Consider the following 26,058-nt stretch of genomic DNA (forward strand, 5'->3'; position numbering starts at 1 on the left):
CTAGAAGTCAGGCAATAGATTTCTGATTGAAAACAGTTGGACACGTACAGCATCTGGATACTTGACAGCATCTTGAAGGGGCCACATAGCTTTTACCAGGAGTCTCAAATCTGGTTGTGTATCCAGTCATGTGTAAGAGTCACCCAGATAACCTCAAAATGTAGATTCTTGGGCCCATCCCAGAGAGATTGGTTTGGGAGGCCTGGATAGAACAACATCCTTATCTTTCCTTTTAGTTTTTTAAAAAAATGTCCTAGAGGTGTCTATCATATATTTCTGGCCAAGTAAATAAAGGCTTTTAGGTAAAAATGGGAAGGAAACAAGACAGGAAAATGAAAATGGGAGACCATACTTTTTCATAGCTTCCAGCAGGGTTCCTCAAGCTTGGACATGCTGACATTTCAGATGGAATCAGTCTTCCCTGGGGGCGGGGGTGGGGTGGCACACAGGGGAGCGTCTCGGGCATCGCAGGGCATTTAGCAGCATCCCTGGCTGGTGCTACCCACTAGATGCTAGTGGCACTTCCATCAGTCTGCGACAACCCACAATGTCTCCAGACACTGCCAAATGTCCTCTGGACAGGGTTAAGGGGACACACAATTAGCCCCAGCTGAGAACCACTGGCTTAGACAGGCTTGGAGTTCTTGCAGTGTGGGCATCTCAACGAGGTCCAGACACTGAGGGACAGAGAAAAATCACTGTCAAGTCCCTGCTGGCGTATCACGATCACCTTATGATTATATTAATATGTCCTGGAAAGAAATTTTATTCCAGCTTTTTGTTTTTCTGTGTTTGTTTGTTTTTGTTATAAGCGCTCTTTTAAGACAGGTGGCAACACCTAGGAGACTCTTGCAATTTACATTCGACCCTTCTCATGGCTTCAATCTGATCTGGCGGGAGTGTCCTCAGCTCTCACCGTTGCACAGAAGCAGAGGTGAAACCTGAACATGACCTGTGAGTTCTGTGGGTTCCACAAGGCCCCACAGAGTCCCCCCGCCCCACAAACTCCCACAGGGACAGCTCAACGCAGGCACCAGCCACGCATGGCTTCTCATTCCAGGCAGAGTTGACCAGAACATTTTTTAAAATCCTCTTTTATTAACAGAGGGAGAGTGAAGACGAAAGGAGCAGAAGGGTGGAACTCCTTCCAGATCTCTCTTAGCAGGAGAAAGCTCCCTTCTCTTCCTCCTTTCGTCTCTTCTTTTTCCCCCTCTCTCGTATCTCACGTTTCTCTCTTTCTCTTTCCTCTTTCTCTTGTTTCCTCTCTTTGCTTTCTCTTCCTCTCCTCTCTCCCACCCCCTTCCTTCCCCTCTTTCTCATTTCTCCCTCTCATTTAAAAATCTATTCGATTGGCTTGCACAGCAACCTCACAGAAACTTCTCTCAAGAGAGGCCTATTGAGCTTGGCTCTCAAATTGCCCCCAGAGCCCACTGGATATTCCTTCAGATGTCTAACAAGCGTTGAACACAACTGAGGTTTAGAGAGACACAGAAATCAATACTGCGGCTTCCACCAGTCACGCTGAGGGATTAGTTGTCCCAAGGAAAAGCACAGACAGTTGAATAAGAGAATCATGACTCCGAATACCCTAACAGGTTTATGAACTAGAGAGCTGCCTCTGGCCCTGATAACCTCCAGTTGGCCTGGAGAAAAAGGAGGCTGTGAAAACATTCACTTAGCTTTCTCCCCTTTTGTATTAATGAGGTCAAGCGTTAGACCTCAGAGGGTCAACAGTGGTACTCGGAGGAACGACTGTGGAGGCCAGTGGGCAAGGACGACCATGTGAGCAGTGGCACTCGGAGGCCCGGGGCCTCCTCTCGGACTTGGCGAAGTCAGTGGCCACATCCCCCAGGACAGAGCTTGCAGGAAGGCTAGATCTAGAAGTGAAATAGAAAAATAACAGTGCCATGGACTCTCTGCTGTGAGCAGTTAGCATTAAACAGTGGCAAGTGTTTATATTTTAAAGCTTGTGGATGGGAGAGAGCAACAGAGCACACAGATTAGGGAGATGCTCTAAATGGGTGGGATTCAGAAGGAGTCAAAAGCAATGGAGATATTTTTAATAGCTTCTCCACTTTGCTAAGGATGTCATGCGAGGAGGCACACTGCAGTAAGTTTACAAACCCTCATGTCCCTCCCACCCACAGTTGGCATTCTAGCTGCTGGCCTTAGGAATTGAGACAGACGTCCCAAACACCTCCCACGCATAGGACACGTGGTGGGGGGCCTATTTGAAAACAGGTGGAGCCAAAGGCCTTAGCAATGTCAGTTTCACTCACTAAGGGAGAAAGAGTCACGTTATAACTGGACCTACGGGTTTGAGTGAAATGAAGAATTAAAGCTATTATCTGTACAAATCAAACCCAACACCTACCTTTCTATGAATTTATAGGACCATTTAGGTCCTAGTTGAATAATTCACAAAAAGATAATCACCTCAATTATTTAGATGGCCATCTCATTCCCTTATACATTCCATCTCTCTGACTAGGACGTGGAAAGTCGATGGCAATTAAGTCCCCTACCCGAGCCGCCCACAGGAGGCCACTGATTGGGACTACAAATGTGGTGGCCTCGAAACAGGATCAGAGGAAACTGACCAGGATAAGCAAACGGATTTGAAAGACATTGACCCTGAATCAGTGAGGTTCTCCCAATCTGATTGAGGTTCAGAAACCCTAGATTCAGAAAAAGGCGGCAAAGTCATTTTCTGGTGATGTGCCTGTCCTCATTGTACCCACTCTGCTCTTGGCCCTGCGTGGATGTCATTTATTTAAGAAAAGAGGAATTCAGCGCCCTTCTCTGGAAGCCTCCCATCAGTCTCAGGCTCCCTGAGCTTGCAGAAGGGCCTCATTTCCGGGCTGTGTCTGGGTTCGGGGTGTGGCATTGGAATGTGAGTGCCAGAGGCTGTTTAGCCGTTAGCATGGGGAATGATACCTCCTAAATGGGGCTGATGAAGAGCTGGGAGACCCTGATCAAGTGACTACAGGACAATCGTGAGGTCAAACCGGCTGGCCTGGCTTTGGCATGCTGTTTCTATCTGGGTGTCTACGTGTGCACCTTGAAGTCCTCTTGTGTTTCTGTGTATGTGTCTCTGTGTGTGTGCACGCACGTGGTTTCCTGTACACAGAGGCAGGGTGCCTGCTGTGTCCAGGCTGGTGGGTTCAGTTTTCCTTTGTGTGAACATGAATCTGCCCGATTCCATCCCCCATCCTCTCCCCACACATTAACCTAAAATATGAGTGCATGCTTCGGTCTTGCCTGTGCTGGCTGCACTTGTGCCCACAGCATCCCTGCCCCCTTCCTCCAGCCCTCTTATCTAAAGCAGCATGTCACTGCAATTTTATGGTCAACATTACAGACTCAAGCCCTCCTTTGAACCAATCAAACTGCACTGAATATGTTAAGGGAATCCAGGCTTTCTGTAAGGAGCCTACTTCCTGAGCCGCACCGCCTGACCTCTCTAAGAGCAGCCTCCATAAATCTGCCTCACCTGATGGGAGATGGGCTTTTTAGGATCTCTCAGGGTGCTTTGAGGTAGCACTTCTATGAACTCCTTGCCACAATAAATAATGCTACCTGCAATATGTCTTTGGGAGTGTGTCAGCAGCTGCTGTCCTGCCATGAATTTTTATTCTTGTGCCGTCTGGAAGATAGATTCCAGATTCAGCATTTCCCTGCACTTAGTGTCAGATCTCTTTACCCCCTTGCCCCGGCAGAATGACAGAGACCACAAATAAAATAAAAAAAAAAAAATTAAAAAAAAAAAAGCAGCCTAGGAAAAATGGCCCAGGACCAGAGAGAAAGAGCCACGCTCACCTCATAACAGCAGAGTGAGCCAGCGAGAGGACAGCAGCGTGGCCAGGTGCAAGGAGGGAGGCTGTGAGCCGGGCAATTCTGGAGTCTTTAAGAGGGAAGCTAGAGAAAGAAAGGGATTTGCTACTGGTAAAGTTGTCAGATAAGAGGAAAGCCCAAATTTGGGTCAATAATCCATTAGAAAGTAGAAGAAGAGAAATCTGTTTTCAAACATCTCTTAGGTGGTCATTGCAGTGGTCAGATTCTAGGCAATTGTTCCATGAAAAGAGGACAGTGAGTTTGGAAATAGCCTAGAGATGACATCCAAGGTGCCTTGTTGTGGTCTGAAAGCTAAAGAGGAGGAAGAAAGACGCTACTGTAGCTTAGGAATAACAATCAGCGGATTCCCGCTAACTTACGTATCTCTGCCCATCTAGAGATGAGCACCCCCATGGCAGTGTATGTTTCCTACTTAGCATCTCTGCAATCTGAGACCACTCGGCAGGGCCAAAGCCAAGGCTCACCACCTCAATGCCCAGGAATTTCCGCTTCTTTGAAATGCCCCAAGTCCCAGGAAGTTTCTGCATCACTAATTTGCCAGCCATATCCATTACGGTAAGAGAGAGCACAGGAAAGGAAGAAAGAAAAGATGACTTTGATATGTTAACATCTCATGATGGTAGCTTATTTCATTTTAGATGCTGCTTCCTCTTTGGAGAGGATAAAATTCAGCATCCTGGCAGGAATAACACATGGGCATAGCTTCTCTGAGCACTGAGTTCCACACAATCCCAGATTGTTAACTGAACCCAAAACGTCAGCAGACTTCTAAAACAAAGTGTTTCCAACTATGAAGCACACAGAAATCACCTGGGGATCCTAAAAATGCAGATTCTGGCTCAGTTGGCCTGAGATGGGGCCTGGGATTCTGCATTTCTCACAAGATACTAGAGGAAGCTGAAGCTGTTGGCTGCTGGACCACATATGAGGGGACAAGGTTTCAGGTTTTACCAAGTTTCTACTGAGCACAATAGTGCTGTCCTATCCTAAAGCGTGTATGTGGGCTTCTAACTCAAGAGAACCCAGTCTGTTCCTCTGTTCTCAACTATTTTGTTGTCCATTCTTCATATTTTTTAAAAAAAAAAATCAATAAATATCAAAACAGAGTTTAAAACATTGTGGTGGTTTGACTGTTTGCATTTAACACATTAATACTTCTAAGCCCCCAAAGGGAATGTATCATCTCATTTGGAGATAATGATAAGAGTCCATATTTGAGATTTTTTGGTGAGTGTAAGATCTGGGCCTGTTGACCTCTGGCCCCCAGAAGGGACAGGCTGCTGGGCCCTGCCCAAAGGGAATCTGATTGTTTATGGGGAATGTTGGCCTTGAGTTGTGACCTCCTAAATAATGTCCTACCCAGAGTGTTTTATAATTTCTAGCCTCCCAGGGTGGTGTGATCAATTTCCCAGCTTGGGCATTACCATGAGAAGAGTGTGGAGTTAGGTGAAGACTAAATGGAAAACTTCACTGGTTAAGTTACCAATGACCAACTTGTCAGTGGCACCATGGGTTCATTTGACACAGACCAGGTTCATCTCCAACACAAGAAAAGCAGCAAAGCCATGCTCATTGACAAATGCATTTTTTTTTTTTTTGAGACAGAGTCTCGCTTTGTTGCCCGGGCTAGAGTGAGTCCTGTGGCGTCAGCCTAGCTCACAGCAACCTCAAACTCCTGGGCTTAAGCGATTCTACTGCCTCAGCCTCCTGAGTAGCTGGGACTACAGGCATGTGCCACCATGCCCGGCTAACTTTTTTTTCTATATATATTTTAGTTGGCCAGATAATTTCTTTCTATTTTTAGTAGAGATGGGGTCTCGCTCTTGCTGGTCTCGAACTCCTGACCTCGAGCGATCCACCCACCTCGGCCTCCCAGAGTACTAGGATTACAGGCGTGAGCCACCGCGCCGGGCTGACAAATGCATTTTTTTGATGACAAATTAAAGTTTCTTACGGTTAAGCACAGTTTTTAAGTAATAAGTGCAAAAGCTTTTCACATATCCCAACACCTTTACATTTAAATAACATCGCTGAGAAGACAGCAGACCCTGTCAGTCAAGTCATCTGAGGCCAAACATTGCACACATGATCACTCATTTGTAAACTGGGCTTTCTGCCTGCTGAATACCTTTCAAAAACAGAAGCTTTCTCCTAATTGCCTGGGCTGACCTATATTTAGAAACCTGAAATGTGCTGGTGTAGTGGAGAAGCCAGAAAAATGTTGGAGTTAATCACTAAATCAATCTGGGTTGACCCCACGAGGACAGTGCGCACTGAAGGTTGTTGGTCAAGGAGCTTTTGGAGGCTGGACTTAAAAAACTCTCTTGTTTCTCTGAAACCAGAAAAACTGCTTCTTTCTGCAGAAACATATTCTCAGAATAGAATCTGACCTGTGCTAGGACAGCTCTTTCACTCTCTCATGCCAGTCACCAAGTCAAGGTAAACATCACTTTGTTTTGGTGCACTCTCTTGGGGTCCCCGTGAGTTCCAGTGGCCGTGGGGGCTACAGATGGACAAACTAGAGCAATATGCTAATACTAAGGAGAATTCAAGCTACCAGATCTTTCTTTTCTTCCCCTTTTTAGCCTTGGCCATCTTTCTTCCTCTTACATCTTTTTGGTTTCTTAGTATTCTGGGTTGTTAAAATTCATAGTTTAAATTTTCCTTAAAATTTTGTACTCACAATGGGATGATGATAATTTCCTGAAAGTTCAGAGCTTGAAAAATTGGGGGCAAGCAGTAGAAGTATTAGGCATGATTTTCAGTTTAAATGAACTGTAGGATGACATTTAGAAATGGGTACCAGGTACCTTGAAGATTAGCAATTACCTTTATGGGAACACTGAACAGAAAGTTCAGGAAGCTCCTTGATTCTGTAGGACCAGAACTCACCCCTGCATTTGCCAGCTCCTGTGATTTCTGCAACCTATGCTAAGTAGTGACCTGGCTTTGAATGCTGAAGGATTTAAGCAGCCAAAGGGGGAAAAATGTACCTAGAGCTATTAGACAGAGTTACTGATCATTTGATTCCTGCAGAAAATACTCATCAGATGGACAAGTAATGGGAAAATCAGGTATGCTTTTTGAGATTTATGTTTGGATATCTACCTAGTTAGTTTAAGGTTAAATTAAACTATCTTAGCCACGGACACATATATTCTTGTATGAAGTCTTGTAGTGCTAAGCTAGGAAATGATGAAGTTAATTAAGTAATGTTGGAATGGAACAACTTATGCATGTATTATCAACTACTTATTGAGTATTAACAGATTCATTTTTGAGAAGATATACAAGTATGAGACATTTTTGCCTTCAGGAAGTTTACATTCTAATTGTCAAAATGGAACAAAGTTACTAAAACAACTAGAAATATATAAATATGTAAGTGTGAAATGATATGACATGATATGATACAGACCACATAAGTAAGATAAGAGTTCAGAGAGGCAGAGTGTCAATGAAGGATTTGGAACCCAAGAGAGGGTTCCCACCAGTAGGTTTTGTGCAGGAAACCAGCAAGGGCATCCCAAGGAAGTGTGACAACATGTGCAAAGCCATGTTGTCTAGTGTGTACTCCTGCAAGGAGATTGGCCCAAAGCAGCAGAGGGGGCCTGTTGGGGATGGTGGGAAGTCAAGTTTGATGGTCTGGGAAGGGACAGGTTAGAGTGGTGTTCACACTTGATTAGCAGCAAAGGAAGACACTGAAAGTAATTTTTAAGCAGAGGAGGGTTATAATGGAAACATGTTTTAGCAAACGAGGGAACGTGTCCCAGACCTTCAAGCATGAGGTCCCAGGACCCTGAAAGATAATATACCCTAAGAGAAGAAGCAGTTAGGCCCTTTGAACTTGATCAAATAGAAAAATAATGCTTAACAGAGAGACAAGATGATTCTGACTACAGCAATAGTCTCCTGGCCCTGTCCCCAAGGGGCCTGAGATCTGAGAGGACTAGGAGAACTGTAAACAGAAAAATAGACAAAACTCATGAAGACAGCTGTTTTGTTGAAATTGTATGAAACTTTGGAGAGCATAAACATGCCTTGGGACTCTATCTGCCAGAGACAATGGCAAGACCATTTGTGGGCGGTGGTGGTGGTGGTGAATGGGAACATTCTACTCTGGCAGGAAGGAGACTTTGTTTATTAACATTACTAGCACATGATGATAATAAAAAGTGATCCATTTTTAGTTGGTTTTATTATTGTTTTAAAATTCTCTACTGACCATGCATTCCTTTACTCTCTGCACATGGGTGACTGTTCCCACTGCCTCCCTTCCCACACATACAACTGAAGGGACAAACACTAGTACCCCTCCATGGGGGGCAATTTTACCCCCAGGGAAATTTATCAATGTCTGGAGACATTTTCGGTTGTCACAACTGGAGTGGGGGTGATGATACCGACATACAGTAGGAATAGGCCGCGAATGATGCCGAATGTCCTACAATGCACATGACCACATGATCCAGTCCAGAATGTCAATAGTACTGAGGTTCAGAAACGCTGATTGTATATGAAAGTGCTCATTGAAGCATTATTTATAATGGTAAAATTTTAGAAATAATCCTCATTTCCAATAAGAGAGGAATGGTTCAATAAATTTTGGATTACCATAGGTCCGTAGGATGCACCTTGCAGTCATGTGTTCAAACATAATTTAATGATATAGGAAACTGCTTACAGTGTAATGTTAAATGAAAAAAAAAGGAATTAAAACTGTATATAGCATGCAACTCAATATTGTAACCATGAATGCATGCACGCACACATCATACACACACATGCCCCAGCAAATAGGATTGGAAAGAAGTCACCAATATGCCAACAATGGTTATCGCTGGACAGCAGAGTACTTATTCTCATCTTCGTACCTTTCTATATTTCTGAAATGTCTTATCATAAGCATGAATTTTCTAATAAAAACATAATAAATGTTTTTTCTAAACATCTTAGTAGTTTGAAGCATAGGCCCAACTTAAGATGAAATATAACTGGATTACGAGATATGTATGTATAAGTTCAAAGCTTCAACTGTTAAAGGCAAGAGGAAGATGGTTTAGCTTATAAGGAATTCACATGAAAACAGCATGAAACAATCGAAGCTTAAACTCCAACAGAAGAGGCCTGATGAGGTTGCTGAAAGAGCTACTCCAAATTCAGGACATCTTAATAAAAGGTTGTGCCAGACGAGGTATGCAGCAGGCCTCTAAGGGGCAAGTCTGCCCATCTGGACAGCTGCATGCAGTCCTGTGGGACCTGTTTTGAGGGGGCCATTGACAACCTGGAGTGGGTCCAGATGACAGCAATCCAGACAGTGAGGGGTTTGGAATTGTGTCATGTGACAAAGGGTGAAGGAGCAAAGAAGCTAGGGATGTTTAGTCTAGTGACAAAACACTTAGGAGAGATGTGAGAGCTGTCTTCAAATATTTGGAGGGCTGTCATAAGGGAGAGGGACAAATGGGTCCAGACTACAGAGCTAGCACTAATGGCCGATGAGAACTGATAACTTATCTTCTTTCATGTAATTCCCAAACAAAAAGTGAAAACCGTTCTAGATCTAAGAGTTGCCCAAAATAGGGTGGCTACAACTGGAAGTAATACAGTCCCTATCACTAACTTAATGACACTGTATCGGCTTGTTGCAGAGAGGACAGAGGGCTGGGAAGATGGGAGAGTAGCATTGTTACTAGCGCATTCCTAGTGCCCAGCGCTCAATGCATGAACCAAGCTGAGCAGCCAACATTCACTGAGTGCTTTCCAAGGGCCATAGGCCAGGAACGGTGCCAAGCACTTCCCACATTCAATCTAACTTGCTCCTTGTAGCCACGATGTAAGGGAAGGTACTACTCGACATTCACCCTGTTTTCCAGATGCGGAAATGTAGACCCAGGAAAGCTCAGGAGATTGCTCAAGGTCAACAGCTAGTAGTTGTATCAGATTCTATAGTAATGCCAATAATAGTAACAGTCACCATCATCATCATCATCACTGGAGTAGCAAAGATTTGCATACTATGCACCAAAGTTCAAAATGCTATACCTCTATCCATATTTTTTAGATACATTTTGGGGAGGTCAAGAATCTTGTCCAACATTGTGTCAGATTCTGCAGGAATGCTATAATGGTAATATTCATCATCATCATCATAACTGCAGCCACAAACATTTGTATAATACATACTACATGTCAACAAAACACAGTTCAAATTGCTGTACTTATAAAAATTCATTTGACACAACATGCTGGAAGGTATCTCCTCCTTTCATTTCTATTTCATAAACAAGGAAATGTAGACTTGGGGAGGCTAAAGACCTTGCTCAAAGTTGCACAGTTAAGAAGTGATAGAGACCTGGCATTTCAGACTATAGTGGTGTTAGTCACGGTGCTAATAACCCTCATTGCCATCGTGGTTGTCATTTTCACAGTCACAATCATGGCACAATGATTACATAGCCCACACGATAGACAGGTCAGGCAAACACCACAGCAGTAGGAGGAAGTATGATGGTTAATTTTATGTGCCAACTTGGAGGGTGTTTTGGGATGAGATTAACATTTCTATCCATGAACTTTGAGAAAGCAGAGGGCTCTCCCTAGCAGGGGTGGGCCTCATTCCATCAGCTGAAAGCCTCAATAGGACAAAAAGCCTGGCAAGAGGGAATTTTCCAGCCCATTGCCTTCGGACTTCATCTGCACCACCGGCTCTCCTGGGTCTCAACCCTGCCACGCCCCTCTGCAGATTTTGGACTTGCCAGCCCCCATAATCACCAAGTGTGGACCAATTCTTTATGCTAAATCTCCTTCTCTTCGTATACACATCCCATTGGTTCTGTTTCTCTGGAAAACCCTGACTAAGCCAGGCAGACATGATTATTATCCTCATTTTAAACACAAGAACCCCAAGACCCAGGCACATCCAAGGACTTACTCAAAGTCACACGACTAATAAACAGTAGGCTCTATAATCCATGCTCCTGGTCAACATTCTCTGGAGCTCTTTCCTCTGTCAGCTGAAGCACCATTTATGGTCTAGGTGACGTGAAATTAGGGGACTAACAGAGATAACTTCGCAAGGCAAGGCAAGGTGCTGGTTGGAGAGAAAGAATGACATCTCTGGCCTCAACCCCTACTACATGGTCATTGACTTCTTCTTTTGGATAGCTCCTGCCACTTTGGGACACTTCTCAATATCTGCCAGATCTTTTTTTCCTCCTGATATCACTCAGTTCAATTGGAAAAGGATTTACTTATCACTTTCACTTTCCCGTAAGTTAGGAAGAAACTGTCTTATGCCACCTCCCTTGACCTGCGTCAGATAATTTGTGTTTTGAATACAGAATGTTTGAAATAATTCAACTACATGGTATTTCTTCTTGGCTTCTCCTATCTGGTTAAAAAGCATAGGTATGTGCACTGTTATTTTTCCAAAGGTTTGAAGTCTTGCTTTGATTCCAGCAAATTCCTATGGTAAGGTTTCTACCTTTTAGTTTACTAAACCTTTCACTGACAGTAAAACCCTCTTGATATTCTCAGTTTAATTTTACTTTTACAGCATTTCTGTTAATGCCAGTATTTCTTTGGACCATCCAAAGTGTATTCTCCTTCGGTGGTTCATCTTTCACATAATTTCCAAACAAAAAGACAACGCAGACAAAAGCAGCACAAAAACATGCCATGGGACCAGGTATTGGGGGAAAAAGAAAGGCATTGAAACAGATCCAAACAGAAATACAATGGTTTTATTATACGAGCCTTCAGCGGCAAAGAAGAAAAGAAAAAGCAAGGTTAGCGAAAGAGGGAAGGAAAGTAAAATGACTAACAAATGCAAAGTGCCTAAGGAAATGGTGTTTTCTTTGTAGGCGTCAACATTCGCTCAAAGACTATTTCCCCATAAGGGTGTCAGCGCCCACTCACTTCCCATGTACGGTTATGTGTAAGAGAAGCTTTTAAATCTATTTGCAGCCCCCCCTGGGAGTTGCAAGGAGGAAGGTGTTGCCATTACAGTAGGAGATGCACGGCTTGAAAGTCAAGGATACAAAAGACACAGCCTCTTTGACACCCACTGTCTAGCCTTCCCTGACCTCTTAGTGAGGGCCGTGAACTGGCCAGTGCATAGGGAGAGGCTCTCAGAGGGCAGTTTCTTATTTTCTTGGCTGTTTTGTCACAAATAAGGTGGATCCCAAGGGGAAAACAAAGCCAGAAGCTTCTAGTCTAACCCAAACCTGAGGTGTTTTACCAAAGACAGCTGGTTTTTGGCCCCGGGGGAAAATCCCCATTGCAAACCTATTTCTGGCAGTGTAACCTTGAGGTCAGTGAATGTCACTGAAGAAAACCAACCTGAATGTGGGGAAAAGCAGTGTCTTTGGTAATACAATCTAAAGGTGACAGGATACTGGGCGTTGTTTTCAAGCAGAGGCCGCCTCCCTCTCTCACATTCCCAGCCCCTCTAGTCCCCCCTCGTTCCGTTTTCCCAGACCCCACCTCAACACCCTTGACTATCTACCTCGAAGGTCATCCCCTGCACTGGGTCCTCCTTCTTGTCCCCAACTCACAATGACCTGTTCTTTCTCCAACCTCAGATGATTTGTGTCATCTCTATCCATCAACCCAACACCTAGTAGATGCTACTTGGTACTATTTTCCAATGGTCTCATGTGTATAAGGTCTTTTCTACCAGATAATACTCCATTGGCCTTGAAAGAAAGGACCTGGTCTCATACTTGCTGCGAATTCCCTACCCTCACTAGACCTAGTACTTTGTTGACCTCAATAAATTCTTGCTAATAAAGTGCGTATTTTTTATCACCTCCATGCCTATACTTCCAAATAGCTGCTATGCTTAGGCCTTCACATTCACACCGTGTTCCTGACCAGTACATACAAACACTCATGGCATCGTTTTGCATAAACATTAAGATATGGCAGAGAAAGCAATTGTCATTGTTCAAGATTCCTGGTTCATTTCTTGAGCTGAGAGGAGGGAAAAGCTTGCAAAGGTTTCCTGGCTGATTTTGGTATTGGGCGCTTGGCCCTTTCATGAGATGTGCGTAGACATTTTACTCATTCGGTGAGAGCCTTTGATATAGACAGAGGAACCTTGAGACTAGCCAGGCCTCTTTTTAATAAACACAGGAGATTTGAGATGAGGACGTCCAGAGTGATGGGAAGAGGTGATATTGAATTTCATTTCTCAACCATATGCGAGGGAATGAAGATTACTCTTAAGTGGGGGGAGGGGCTGGAAAAAAACACCCAACCACGATATTGATGGGGGTCTGGTTGTATAACTACAGCTGGGGTCCAGTAAGCTCCCAAGATGAGATTTCCACATTCCAGGGCTGCTTTTCCTTTAAACAGAAGCTGGAGGCGGAGGGTATTGTTCTGACTTCAATATTAATTTTGCTTTCTTTCCACTTGCACCTGCTAATGTTACCTGGCAGAGTCATAGCTGTCACGAGCCCCTCCCCCACTCCAAGTTTATTTATTGTGGCTATTTTACTAGCTATTGGTTCAACACACTCCACTCAAATATTCATCATTTAGCTCTCTGGGTAAATCGTATTTAATCAGCACAGGAGAGAAAATAGCATAATTATAGATGCCGGATGCCATTACACTCAGAAGAAATTAAACCCTGTCTCAAGCCGACCCAGCGGTTGCTGTGATTGCATCACCACTGGGGTTACAGAGAGGTTAGTGGCCATTGGGGGCCGATGGTACCTTGTAGGATGCCTGACCCAGATGAGCCATAAGGAGACACACTCGTGTGCATACACATTCAGGGCATCAAAAACTCATCAAACGGCAGCCAGTAAATTAATCTTTTATTGTTCTGAGAATGTGATAAATGAGGGGGTAATAAAGCCAGGTTCATGCATGGAGATGCAGGGATGGTAAATAAATCGGGGCCCGGAGAATTCCAGTCCTAAACGCCGACAGAGGGAACTCCCATTCCCAATCTTTTCCAGAGCACTTTCTGCCAAGAGCCACAGTGAGAAACTGACAATTAAGGAAAAGGGGAAAAGAAAACTTTTCAGTGAAGCAAAAGCATCCATGGTGGGGGTACATGAGTCCTTACAGGGAATCCCCCCATCTATGGAGGATTTAAAAGAACAGGCCAAACCTGAAGCACACGTTAACCCTGGTCCTGAACATCAGTACACTTGTTTCACATGCAAAAGTTTCCACATCAGTAATGCTAATGAGTTGTTTTGTTTGGGGAAATGGATAAGGCAAAAGTTGCAAAAAACCCCCATACAACCATAATATAACATCAGAGCCCTACCTGCTTTCTGCCTGCTGAAACGGGCTCCTGGAAAAAGCTGGAACCTTGGGGCTCAGCCTCCTTCCAGCCATTCTCGGCCCAGCCTCCTCCCACACATATCCAGGGCCACCTGCACTTGTCCAAGTTACAGAATAAGAGTCACCTTTAATCTCACGGCACAGCTTCTCTTCCCTGGACCTAAACCCCTAGTCAGCAACCCCATCCACTGTGCAGTGCTGTTTGTAAAAATTCAAAATTGTCCGAAGATGCAATTAGGCTTTACTTATTACTATTGGGTGACTGTTTTTGCTTTCTTTTTTTTTCTTTATTCTTTTTTTTCTTTTGGCTTAATAATGCTTCTGAGGTTTGGATAAGTAACTAAAAGGAAGGAGATCTCCTTCTAGTCCATCCTGCTGCCGACAATTAAGAAACCTCAAAGTAATTTTTGAAAATGTCAGCGTCTCATTTAGCAAAAGGATAAATAATAAATGAAGCGTAATCACTGTCCTGTGCTGGTGGTACAGCTTCGCGGTGTCATTAGTAAACTAACGGTATAATATCTTTGTGTCACAGTTTAATTATATCTTGTAATTAGTTTCAGCAATGGATTGCAGAGAGTCAGGCCCCCTGAGCTAAACAAAAGGTAATAGAACTTTCAGCGCCCCTGCATAAATCAATTATGAAAGTGTCCAGCATTATTTGAAGCTTGTTTGCTGTAATTTTATGCACAAAGCTGAACTGGCCCTTCTTGCCCATGGAGGGCGGCTCACCCCACCCAGCCCTGGCCTGCAGCTGAGCCCGTCCTCGTCGGGCCCACATGCACCCTGGCCCGCTGGTGCGTCTGCTAGGACCAGCTCAGCAGTAAATATCACGGGAGGGGCGAGGGGAGGGGAGGCACAGAAGACGGGGGCAGGGGATGCACGAGGACTAGAGCAGGTAATAAATGCACCATGTGCAAGGGAGCAGGGAATCAAATGGGAAAAGATGTGAGGGCCTGGAAGAATGATTCTTTATGCTTCCCCGAACAAAGATGAGAAGGTTAGGAGCATCAAAGGCCAAGCAACACTGATGAATATGGGCAGGCGGACGCGATACATGTCCCTTTATCATGTGTCCTTTCAACAGCCCTGCTCTCCCCAAGTGGCTGGAATTGGAACCAGTGCAGGTTACTTGGCAATAGGAAAAGGAGAAGGAGAATCCACATCTTTAATTGGGTCTAATTCGGGTCCTACAGAGCTCAGAAACTGCAAAGGGCGTCCGAGCATCGCCGAGGGCTAGCTGTGGTCACCAGGCCCAGACGCGAGAGTCACGGAGTCCCGCTGGGGGAAGCTAAGAAGAAACTCAGGGGCGGGGGGTTGGTTAAGTCCAAATGCCACCAATACGTGTGATCGCCTCTTTTTGATCAAACTGTAAGGCATGGCAGAGAGTGGGGGTGGGGTCCACATTCAAAGTCCTCATCAAGTTGTCTTTGAAAGTAAGTCTAGTGCCACGCTGGCCTTTCTGTTTATACAACAATTTACAGGTTTAAACGAAACCCCGCTTGAAAAAGCAGACGGAATCTTCCTATTGTGAGCACTTCAGCAAATTTAACAAAAGAAAGAGCCCAGGCAAAGAAGAGAGAGAGAGAGGGAAAAAAAAAAAAAAAAAAAGGTCCAGTCCTCTCAGACTGGTGTGCTGCAATCTGGCTGGTTGCTATGGTGACGTGATGGCTTGTTCACATGGCAACATACCTTAGGTCCACTATTAAAATGATGAGGTGAACTCGGTTGCATTAAGGAGAGTGCGCTGTATGTTAAAGCGAGTCTTTATCTCCAGAGAGAGCCGGACAGAGACCAGCATCCAGTACAAATGAGGGAGAAAAGGAGGAGGAAAAGGTTGGAGGTTTGGAAGAGGGAAGAACCGCAGGGATATAATAACTATGAAAAGAAGGATGCTCAGCTCCGTATCTCAATCGAGGGCCTGAGATTCAGGAGACGGACAATGAGTTTTGCTTGGCAGGGAACGCGTCGCCGACATCAACCCATCAGGCTAATGATCCCCTAATTTAAAAAACATATTCCAGATGAACCTGCTGTACCTCGGCCGTACAAAACATCAACAGTAAACCCAAACCCAAGCCGTGAGCCGCCGCTGTAACAAATAGCCGAGCGACTGCCACTTGAATAAAATACTCTAATAACAACGAGGGTGGAAAATTACACGGCATTTATTTATTGAATATAAAAATCCATTGACAGCCACAGATCCACATCATATCACATTAGAGATGGTGGGGAGCACTTTCCTTTGGAAATCTGGTTTCATGTTGCCTTTAACATAGTGACAATTTTTCCTCCTACTGACATCGAGAAGGTGGTGATAATTCTGCGGATATTATCCCAACAACCCTTCCTACCTACCCATGCTTGATTTCTTTCTGCTGTTTAGCAAGCACTGCCGCAGCATCCAGAAGAGACAGCCAGGAATTACAGGGCTGTATAATCCCATGGTGGGCTCCGAGTGACATCGTAAACCATACGTGGGATGCCTGAGCCCTCGAAATGTCCACTCCCCTTGCTCATTCTGCCCCCACTCCCATGGCTGGCTGTGCTTTATTTGAAAACCTCATTACCATAAAGTGAGGTGAAGGCCTCACAAGTCACAAATGCCTCTTGGTTTGGAGACATGGTAGAAAATGAGCTTGGCACCATCACGTTTTTTGATGACAATTGCCCTACTGTCAGAGGGTTCGGTTCTTCATGTTGGCCACTGACTTGGTACCTCCATTGTGCCAATGCTCTAGATGTGTGGGTGCCACCAGATGGATGTGAGTGCCAGGAGTTCCTGTCCTGGCAGAAAAGGGGGCACACGAAGCTCTGACTCCTACAGAAGGAGCTGAGGTCTAGGACGAAGAGCAAAGCCAAGCCCCACTCAACTGCGTTCCCCACTCCACCCCCACATTTCCCCTGAGTTCTAGGCAGCAGAACATCACTCTGATATTTTCTAGGGTTCCACAACACTTTTTGACTTCCTTAGAAGTCTACATAAACAAACCTAGTGCAGGGAGGCAGGATATCTCAGAGGTTAAGACCCTGAACTTTGCAGTAGAGACGTGTTCTTTCTCACTGACTAGCCGGGGGACCTCTCTTAGCCTCAGTTTTCTGATCTGAAACTTGGGGGCATAGCAGCATCTGACCTCTTTGGATTGTTGGAAGAATTAAATGAGGTAACAGGCATAATGGACATACTCAATCCAGGGTATATACTTTTTATCAATAACTGTTATTCCCTGTGGATCTTACCAGTCTGCGGCAGGCAGTGCTATTTCCATTGCAATTTCAGCAACAGAGGAAAATATAGTTTTCAGATGACAAGTTCTTGAACAACAGGCCCATGACTTTTTTCTTTCTTTTTCTTTTCTTTTCTTTTTTTTTTTTTAACCTATTTTGGAGGAGTCCAGTGCAGGACACAATTTGGACATATTTATTTCAGAACCTTATTCCCTAGATGCCGCCAGAGAGCCAGGCCTGGTGTGTAGCTCAGCTTGCCTCCTTCTGCTACATGTCTTTACTTTTGTCTTATATTTTTGACTACTGACAAAATACCAGTTTTGTCCCTCTCTCCCCAAAGGTGGGCAAGCATACTCTCCTAAACATGGTAAATTATATGTAAAGAGAAAAGAGACAGAGAGGGAGATAGAAAGTGAGAGAAAGAGGGAAACCTTCTGGTGTCTATCAACTTTCCATGGCAGCCGCACTCATGTTCCCTCCTGAGGACCAAAATAACTACAAAGTGTATGAAATCGTTAAGCGCATAAAAATCCCGGAGGTAGATGCTGAGAATAAAACTCGTGATTTCCCAACTAAAAGGCATCAAAGCCCAGCCCTCACAGTTCATTTGCTTCCCTCTGCTCGAGCTGACTTTGCTTGGTAAGCTGGCAACATTGGCCCTGCACACAGCTCAGACAGGAGAGGGAGGAAGGCCGGGCCCCTGACCCACCTGGTCCACCAGCCCCGGATGCATGGAACAACATGCTGGCATGGGGGAGCCAGATGCAGATGAAATCAGCCAGAAAGTGCTGGAAAGAGAGAAGGCATTTGAATCCTCTTGACTATTTTTTGCAGCTTATGATATACTTTTCACACATTTAATGGCAAGGCAGCTAGGTTTAAAGAAACTTTCCCACTTCAATGTGCCATAACAGAATAATAAGGTTATGTGCCATGTCCTGACGTACGGTCCCATCAGGTAGAAAGAACAGTGATGGAGAGATGCTGCGATATTGAATCTGAATAGGAAACCCAGAAAAGGAGGTCTGGCTGCTCTTGCTGCATAGCAAGTGCAGGAATACTCCTTATTGTGGAAGCAGAGTCACCCCTGGTTTCCAATCTCCTCCAGTAGCCCTTGAATTGAAAAGTGATTTTTAGGAAGAACTACAACAGAAAGTACTGAACTTCTGGTGTGTGCCAAGAGCTATGTTGGGTGATCCAACCATGAAGCCTCCAACTACATAGACCATCATAAGGCCTGTCTCCCCACTCAACCATTCTGTATTTACCAAACACCTATTAATGTGTGTAGAATCTCATTAAATACATTTCACAGCCCTAAAAAGTATGAACAAGAGTTTCTACTTTCAAGGACTTTATGATTTAGTTGGAAAATAAGACATTCATATGTAAAAAGTAGCAAGATATTTAAAAGAGTAAGGCCAAAAAAGGTCTAGACTGGGGTAAGCCAACTACAGCCCATGGGCCACCACTGGACTGTCACTTGCTCTTTTTGTAAATTAAGTTCTATTGGAACACAGTCCCAATGTGTGAGAAGACACACTGCTTACATATCGTCTATGGATTCCGTCTCCGTTCAATGACAGGGATGAGCAGTTGCAACAGAGATGGTGTGGCCTGCTTAAAATATTTGCTATCTGGCCTTTACCAAAAGAGTTTGCCAAGAACAAGAGTTGTCCTATGTTCAGAAGGAGAGTGATCATGGTGGCTGGGGGCAACCATGAAATGGTAATAAAAAAAGCAAGGCACTTTCATAGGGCTTGGTGGGAGCTGGTGGGACCCAGACAGACTGGGCGGGGTGGAGGTGGCATTTCAGGTGGGGGAAACAGCACGGGTAAGAGTGTGGAGGTAAGAGGCAGCATTGTTGTTTGAGGGATGGCAAGAAGAAACACCTGGTTAGGGCAGCCAGGTTCATTCCAGAGCAGTTGGCAGGAAGGAAGGCCAGAGACGTGTGAGATAAACCAAAAGACTGTGGGGTTCCCGAAGCCAAGGAAGAAGTAGATTTTCCAGAAGTGAGGGGACAGGGGCAGTCAACAGTACCTAGTTCCATCATTCAACAAGACAGAAATGCAGAAAGCAAAGGAGTCAAAGGAAAGCAAAGACAGGGAAGAAGTAAGTAGAGACCACCTGCTCTAGAAGTTAGACCAAGACATGCAGGAGAAACACGGGTTGACAATTTGAGTAGATGGCAGAATTTGCCGAGTTAGGAGAGACTGTGCCTGCCTTAAGTAAGGTAAATAAGGAAGATCGGATAAGAAGGAGCTGAGGACTTAGGGAGCTGGAAAATCAGGGGGAATGGAGGAAGGTTACCTCCTGCCTCTAAGACAAGTGAAGACTCCAAGAGAGCAAGTAGACATTCTGGGTAGAGGAGTGGCTAGCGAGGCCATGTTCCCCAGATGTCTCCCTGATCTCATGAACATCATCTGAGATAGCAAAGGTGAGGGGCCTGTCTGGGGTTAAGAGGATGGGCAAGTCAATCAAAGATCTGTGTAGGAGCTTCAGGGGCTCTTTGAGAGTCACAGCATCCCTCCATGAGGGGCCATGTCTGCTTACCTGGATGACTTCCCTCTGCAGGGGTCTGTGGCTTGGTCCCCATGGAGTGGCAGAGGTGGTTCAGGTTGGTATTGACCCAGGGGAGAGCCCAGTGGGTAGGATAGTCTATCACATAAGTGAGAAGGGACTGGAGTGGCCGGTAAGAACCTCAGGATTGGGCAGGGACCCAAGTGAAGCCAGACTGGACGTCACAGACCGGGTGGGCCAGAGGGGACTAAAATTCATGGTAGCAATTGAGCCAGAGGGGCTTGCTGAAACTCACTTAGGGATTAGGCTTGATATTGCTGGATCATATTTTTCTATCAGTGTCATTCTTAGAGATCAAGAGGCGTAGCCCAATTTTTTAATCATCATAGATAAATCAGCAGTGGTCTGCTTTTTGTTGTGGGCTAGTTGGACTGATCTTGGAGTGTGGGAGACACTACTACAATTTACCAATATCCATTTTCCTCTACTTCTAGACACTTGAAGGGTTGTACTTCACACCTACCTTGAAGTAAGGCCTGGCTGTGTGATATGAAATGAGAAAGAATGTGACTCGTGCCACTATGGGCTGGATCATTTAATTTCCAGCGTGAGACCCTCCAGAACTCTCTAGCCCTGCTGTGGCAATCATAGAGGCTGCCTTGCATTGAGATTGTAGGAGCAGGGATAGCTAAGTGTCAGGGACAACAGCCCTGTGGAGTTGCTCGGACCCTCAGCAGACTTTGAGTGAGGGGCCCTAACACAACATGGCTGTTGTTCTCATAAGAGGAGGAAATTTGGACACAGAGAGACACGAGGGATGTGCACATACAGAAGAAAGACCACGTGAACACATAGGGAGAAGCTGGCCATCTGCAATCCAAGGAGAGAGGCCTTAGAGAAACCAGACTTGCCAACACCTTGATCTTGGACTTCTAGACTCCAGAACTGTGAGAAAATAAATTTATGTTATTTAAGTTCACCCATCTGTGGGATTTTGTTATGGCAGCCCTAGCAAAATATTAGTACTACTAGAGATAAACCATTTTTCTGTTAAACCACTGAGATGTTGGGGTTACTTGTTACCACAGCACAACCTTGCTCATCCTGACTAATACAGGAGGCTGCTTCAGGTTGGGTGGCAGAAATGAGCTCTCTGAAGCAATGACACTTAATTTGAGAATTGAATGGCAGGCAGGAGCTAGCTGTTGGAGAGTCTGGGGGAACATTCAGGGCAGATGGAATGCTAGGACAAAGTCTGTGTTTGCTTGTGATGGGGAAGAGATGAAGAAGGTAAGGTGGAGATTGAGATCACATAGAGATCACAGGCAAGGTTAGGGAGTTTGGACTCAATTTTACAGGCCAAGAAAAAACATTGTGTGACTTGAAGCAAGGAAGTGATATAATTTGATTTTTTTTTTTTTTAAGAAGATCACTCAGACTTCTGTGTGGAGAATGAACTGTTGTAGGAAGGAACAGAAACAGGGAGACTTTTGCAGTTGTTCAGGCAAGAGATACGGTGGTGCCTTAAGTTAGGATGGAGAGAAACAGATGGATTTGGGCATTTTGATTCCATCATCTGCTTCTTTGGGTAGCTATAAATATTAGAGTTGCAAGCATATCAGAAATTTTATACTTCTATTCACAGTGTTTATCATGAGAAGATGCCAAAATTCTGGGCAGAAGAAAGAGTAAGTTCAGTTTTGTGGGAAGATCATGGATGGAGGAGGTTACACGGTAGTTTCCATGAAGGAAACTAAGTAAGTAAAGTGGCCGTAGGAGCTTTCTCCTAGCATGACGGAGAAAGAGAAAAGAGAATGTAATGGTGAAAGTGGGTAGAAGGAAGTGGTCCCCCTGGTTTTAGAATGGAGGTGAAATTGGCCACTGCTCTCAACATGACACACAGTAGGAACGGCCATTGGTCAAGAGAGTATTCAGTGTTAGCAGGTATAAAAATTAGTGAGGCTTCACCTGAACTCTGATTTCAGGTCCTTCGGCAGGAATTATGGAATTTCCGGAGCAGACACCCAGGAGGACCATAGGGTAAAGTGAGGGTTTCCAGGGCCTGGGTGTGGTGCACAGGCTCGGGAACACAATCACGTCACGCATCCTGAAGTTCTCAGGCCCAGTTTTGTGACAGACCAGAGTGCTTCCAATTATCTCAGAGGATGCAACGTTTACCCCCTCCTTGATCACTTTTATTCTAAAAATCAAAATCGAATAGGCAGAAAATTAAACAATTAAAAACCTCTATTTGTATAGCACTTCTGGAATTTGCAAATCTCTTTCTTGTACGTTAGGTCTCATTTGAGTTGTTCACAATCTCTCTGGCTGTAGGGTAAAGCATGGATCGTGGGAAGGGAGGGGGAACACGGAACTATGGAGCAGTCCAGGCAAGAGGCAGTATGGTGGCACTGCCTAGCACGGCGACATGAGAACGGGAGAAGTGGATGGTTATTTGCTGTCAATTCCCTCAAACCAATTAATTTAGAAATTTAACAAATATTTAGGAGGACCCACTAGGCTCAGGCATGAAGTTGGGTTCTAGGTGCCTAGAGATGCTCTTTATTAAGATTATCTAAAAATTTGGCGTGGGCATTGCTGAGGCAGATATATAAACAAGTAACTGTGGCACAATCAGATAATGGCTCTAACTGAACTAAGCAGCCTAGGATCTGGGGAGAGTCTGGTGATTCTGTTCAGGGAATTTAGGGAAGGCTTCTATAGGGGAGTGGGCATCTGGGTAGGGCCTGGGAGGATAAGAAGGGAGGTTCCTGGAAGGGAGAGGCAGGAGGACATGCCATGTGGCAGGAACAGCACATACAAGGAGAGTTGTGTCACAGAACTAGGGAGTTGGGTTCAACACTGCAGATGCACAGGGGACAAGGTACGGAAGAGGTCAGCCGAGGTGGCATGTGATTCTCAAGCCGTGGAGGTGTCAGTGGAGGTTTGAAGCCCAGGGGAGGGATGGTCCTTTTAAAGATGGGGAAACAGAGCTGGTGGGCTGAGTGACATGCATACTGTCTCAAGGTCAGAAGTGTCGACAAAATCCAGACTATGTAATCACTTTTTGCAAAAGACTCTTTCTTCAGTGATGTTTTGTATTTCCTAATACAGATACATCATAAAGAATAGTATCTCATATCATATGCAAGGGCCATTTAAGAATTTGGGAATGTGGAAGAAATCTAACTGGCAGATGGGAAGACACTGAGCCATATATGAAAAGCCTAAAGTCCAATAACGGGCTAATGTTCAACAGCAAATTCAGAGATCGTGGTGAGCGAACATTCTGCTTCTGGAATGCAGGGGGTGCTTGTGAGTTTTAAAACTGAATTCATAAAGGAATGAAGTACTTGACACATGGTATAAGACGGATGAACCTCGAAAACATGACGCTAAGTGAAAGAAGCCAGACATGAAAGACCTCACCGTGCATGATTCCATTTATACGAAATGACTGGAATGGGCAAATCTACAGAGACAGAAAGTAGGTTAGTGGTTGGTTGCCAGGGGCTCAGGGAATGAGGTGGGGGGGGGGGGGGGTGGAAGGGGGAGTGACTGCTAATGGGTACAGGGTTTCTTTAGGGTGTGGAAATGTGGTCTAAAATTGATTGTGATGACGGTTACACAACTTGGTGAATATACTAAACACTATCGAAAAATAGAGTTTAAATAGATAAATTTTATGATATGTGAATTATATCTCAATAAAGTTAACAACATCTGAAGCTATAGCCCTCATCTGGATCTTTAAGATATTGATAGATGCATTAAAGCACCTAGCACTAATGTACCTTAGAGACAATGCAGTTGAGTACTTTGCCAAACTCATCAAACTCCGTATTTTGACATCTTAGATAGTTCTTCACATATGTTTGTGGTTCTAAGGAAGTACAATGGGACATAAACATTCTTAGAGAAAAGGAAAATCTCAGTTCTGAGAAAACTGTATCTCACAAAGGCTCTTTGAGAAGCTATTAACACAAAACAGGACATTTGGCAAGAAAGAAACCTGGACAAACGGTCACGGGTCTTAATGCTCAAACTAGTTTTGGTTTTCATTTATTGTTGGCAGAGTAGTGATCTGGTAGGCCTTTCTGCTTACTTGCTCTTGGGTGCTGTGTATATTCTACATTCCTATTAACCATTTGGAATAGGGAGAAGCAATGTATGCTGTGCAAGGTGATTTTAAGGCCCAGGTAGCCTGGTTTCTGCTGCCATGGTCCACCCGCAACTGCAGTGACTGCTGTCAATGCCCCAAGTGCCCCATGAGACCAGATGTGGTGACTCACTCCCTAAGCCAACTCTCAACCTGCAAAGAATGAGTGCTAGGCCAAACAACCCTCTTCTATTCCCTCCCCCAACCTTCTCCAGAAAGAGATCTGAGCCCACCCTTTGGACCACTTTGATGACCTATGGTTGGATCAAACCACAGGCTTCAGGCCCCTTCTCCCATGATGGCCATTTTTACTAACATGTTTCCTTCTAAAGGTGGGACATGGCAGGTGAATGAATGATGTTCCAAGGAGCACCTAGCTTGGATTTCTTCCTTCTGAAAGCTCAAAAGAGAACAGCAAGATTCAGCAAATATCTCGTCTGATTACTCAAGAATACTGCCTTTATGTCAAGCTTAGACCTGGCAGGGTGTGCATCAAATGTTGAGTTGCTCTGGAATAGAATTTTGAAATTGGTCACTATTGCAATCTCACATACTCTCCTTGTGTGGCTTAACTGAATTTTGTGCACCATGGACGGTTTGCTTTCCGTCATTTGCCCTCAGGGATCTTAAGACCCTGATGGTCTTGCTGGTATGTAACGCTCCAATCCTCCACAAATTTACAAAATCCCAGGGAACAGAGTGTGCAGACAGAGTGAGCACAGACACAAGCATTTAACTTCCTTGACATGTCATCAACCTTTCAGCTCAGAAAGAGGCGGGGACACCAGCCAGAATGTAGAGCCTGTTTTACTATTTTCATGTGCTCTTTTATTTATTTATTTATTTTCAGGCAGAGTGCCTCAGGGTCTTCTTAACAATGGTGGCTCAATAAATTATTTAAAAAAGAAAATAGAGCCCCAGGTCCATCTGTCGTGCATATTATAATCAATTGATGGTAGCAGGTCTTTGATGGGGAGCAAAGAAGAGGTGGACACTGGAGAGGCGGTGGTTGAAGAGTCATCCATTTTAAAGGTCTTCCTTCAATACCTGGTTATTCAGGTAAATCTGGTCAATAACAGGCAATATTAATAGTATTCCCTGTATTTGGTCAATAAAACATCACCACTGGACAAGACCACATTCCACAAAACATTAAGAGTAGCCATCATTTTTGAGAGTCTGTGATGTGTGTTGTGGATTTGGTGTGGATTAACTTAATCTTCACAAAATTTTGGCGAGGTTGGTATTATTCTTATCCCTATTTTATATATGGGGAAAAAGAGATTCAGAGAAGTCCCATAACTTGCCTAAGACCACATCACTAGAAGTGAATGAAGCTGGGAGAAGAGTCCAGACTTGTCTGAATCCAGGGTCCTCGCTCTCAGTCATTACGCTATCCGGCCTCGTGCTGAAACATACAGGCAAACCAAACACAGTGTGTGGTGGAAATAAGAGGAACCTTGCAACAGAATTAAAGATAAGTGCTCAGAAGAATAAAACCGGGGTGATTGCTGCAATATCTATTCCTTATGAAAATATTACATTTGCTTCCTATTGAAACAGACTAATAAGGGATAGGCTGAAAGCAAATATGAGCTGGCAGATACTTCATCTTTCTGATCTATGCAAAACCCATCCCAAGTGGGCAGTGCAAATCCACACTGCTTTTCCCTCTTCCTCTTGAGTGAATTAGCACACCGACGACGGACCTCTCTCCTTACGTTTGCAAAGCCACGTTAGCTCGTTCTTTTTCTGCAGGACTGTGGGTAACAGGTACATTCAGACTTTGTTCCCATCCTCTCATTTCATCCTTCCTTTTGGAAATCCGTCTCATCAGTAGTTTGCAAGGACGTGTAGAGTTAAAATGAAACCTTTCCAAAGGGCAGAAGGATAGGTTTTGCTCTGCTGTTTTTGTTTCTGAATTTAAGGGTGATGAACCAGATTCACCTCTGGTGTTTCACTGTGGATTCCACGATTCATCATGCTTT

This window comes from Lemur catta, chromosome 20 (genome assembly GCF_020740605.2).
Source record: "Lemur catta isolate mLemCat1 chromosome 20, mLemCat1.pri, whole genome shotgun sequence".
Lineage (NCBI taxonomy): Eukaryota > Metazoa > Chordata > Mammalia > Primates > Lemuridae > Lemur > Lemur catta.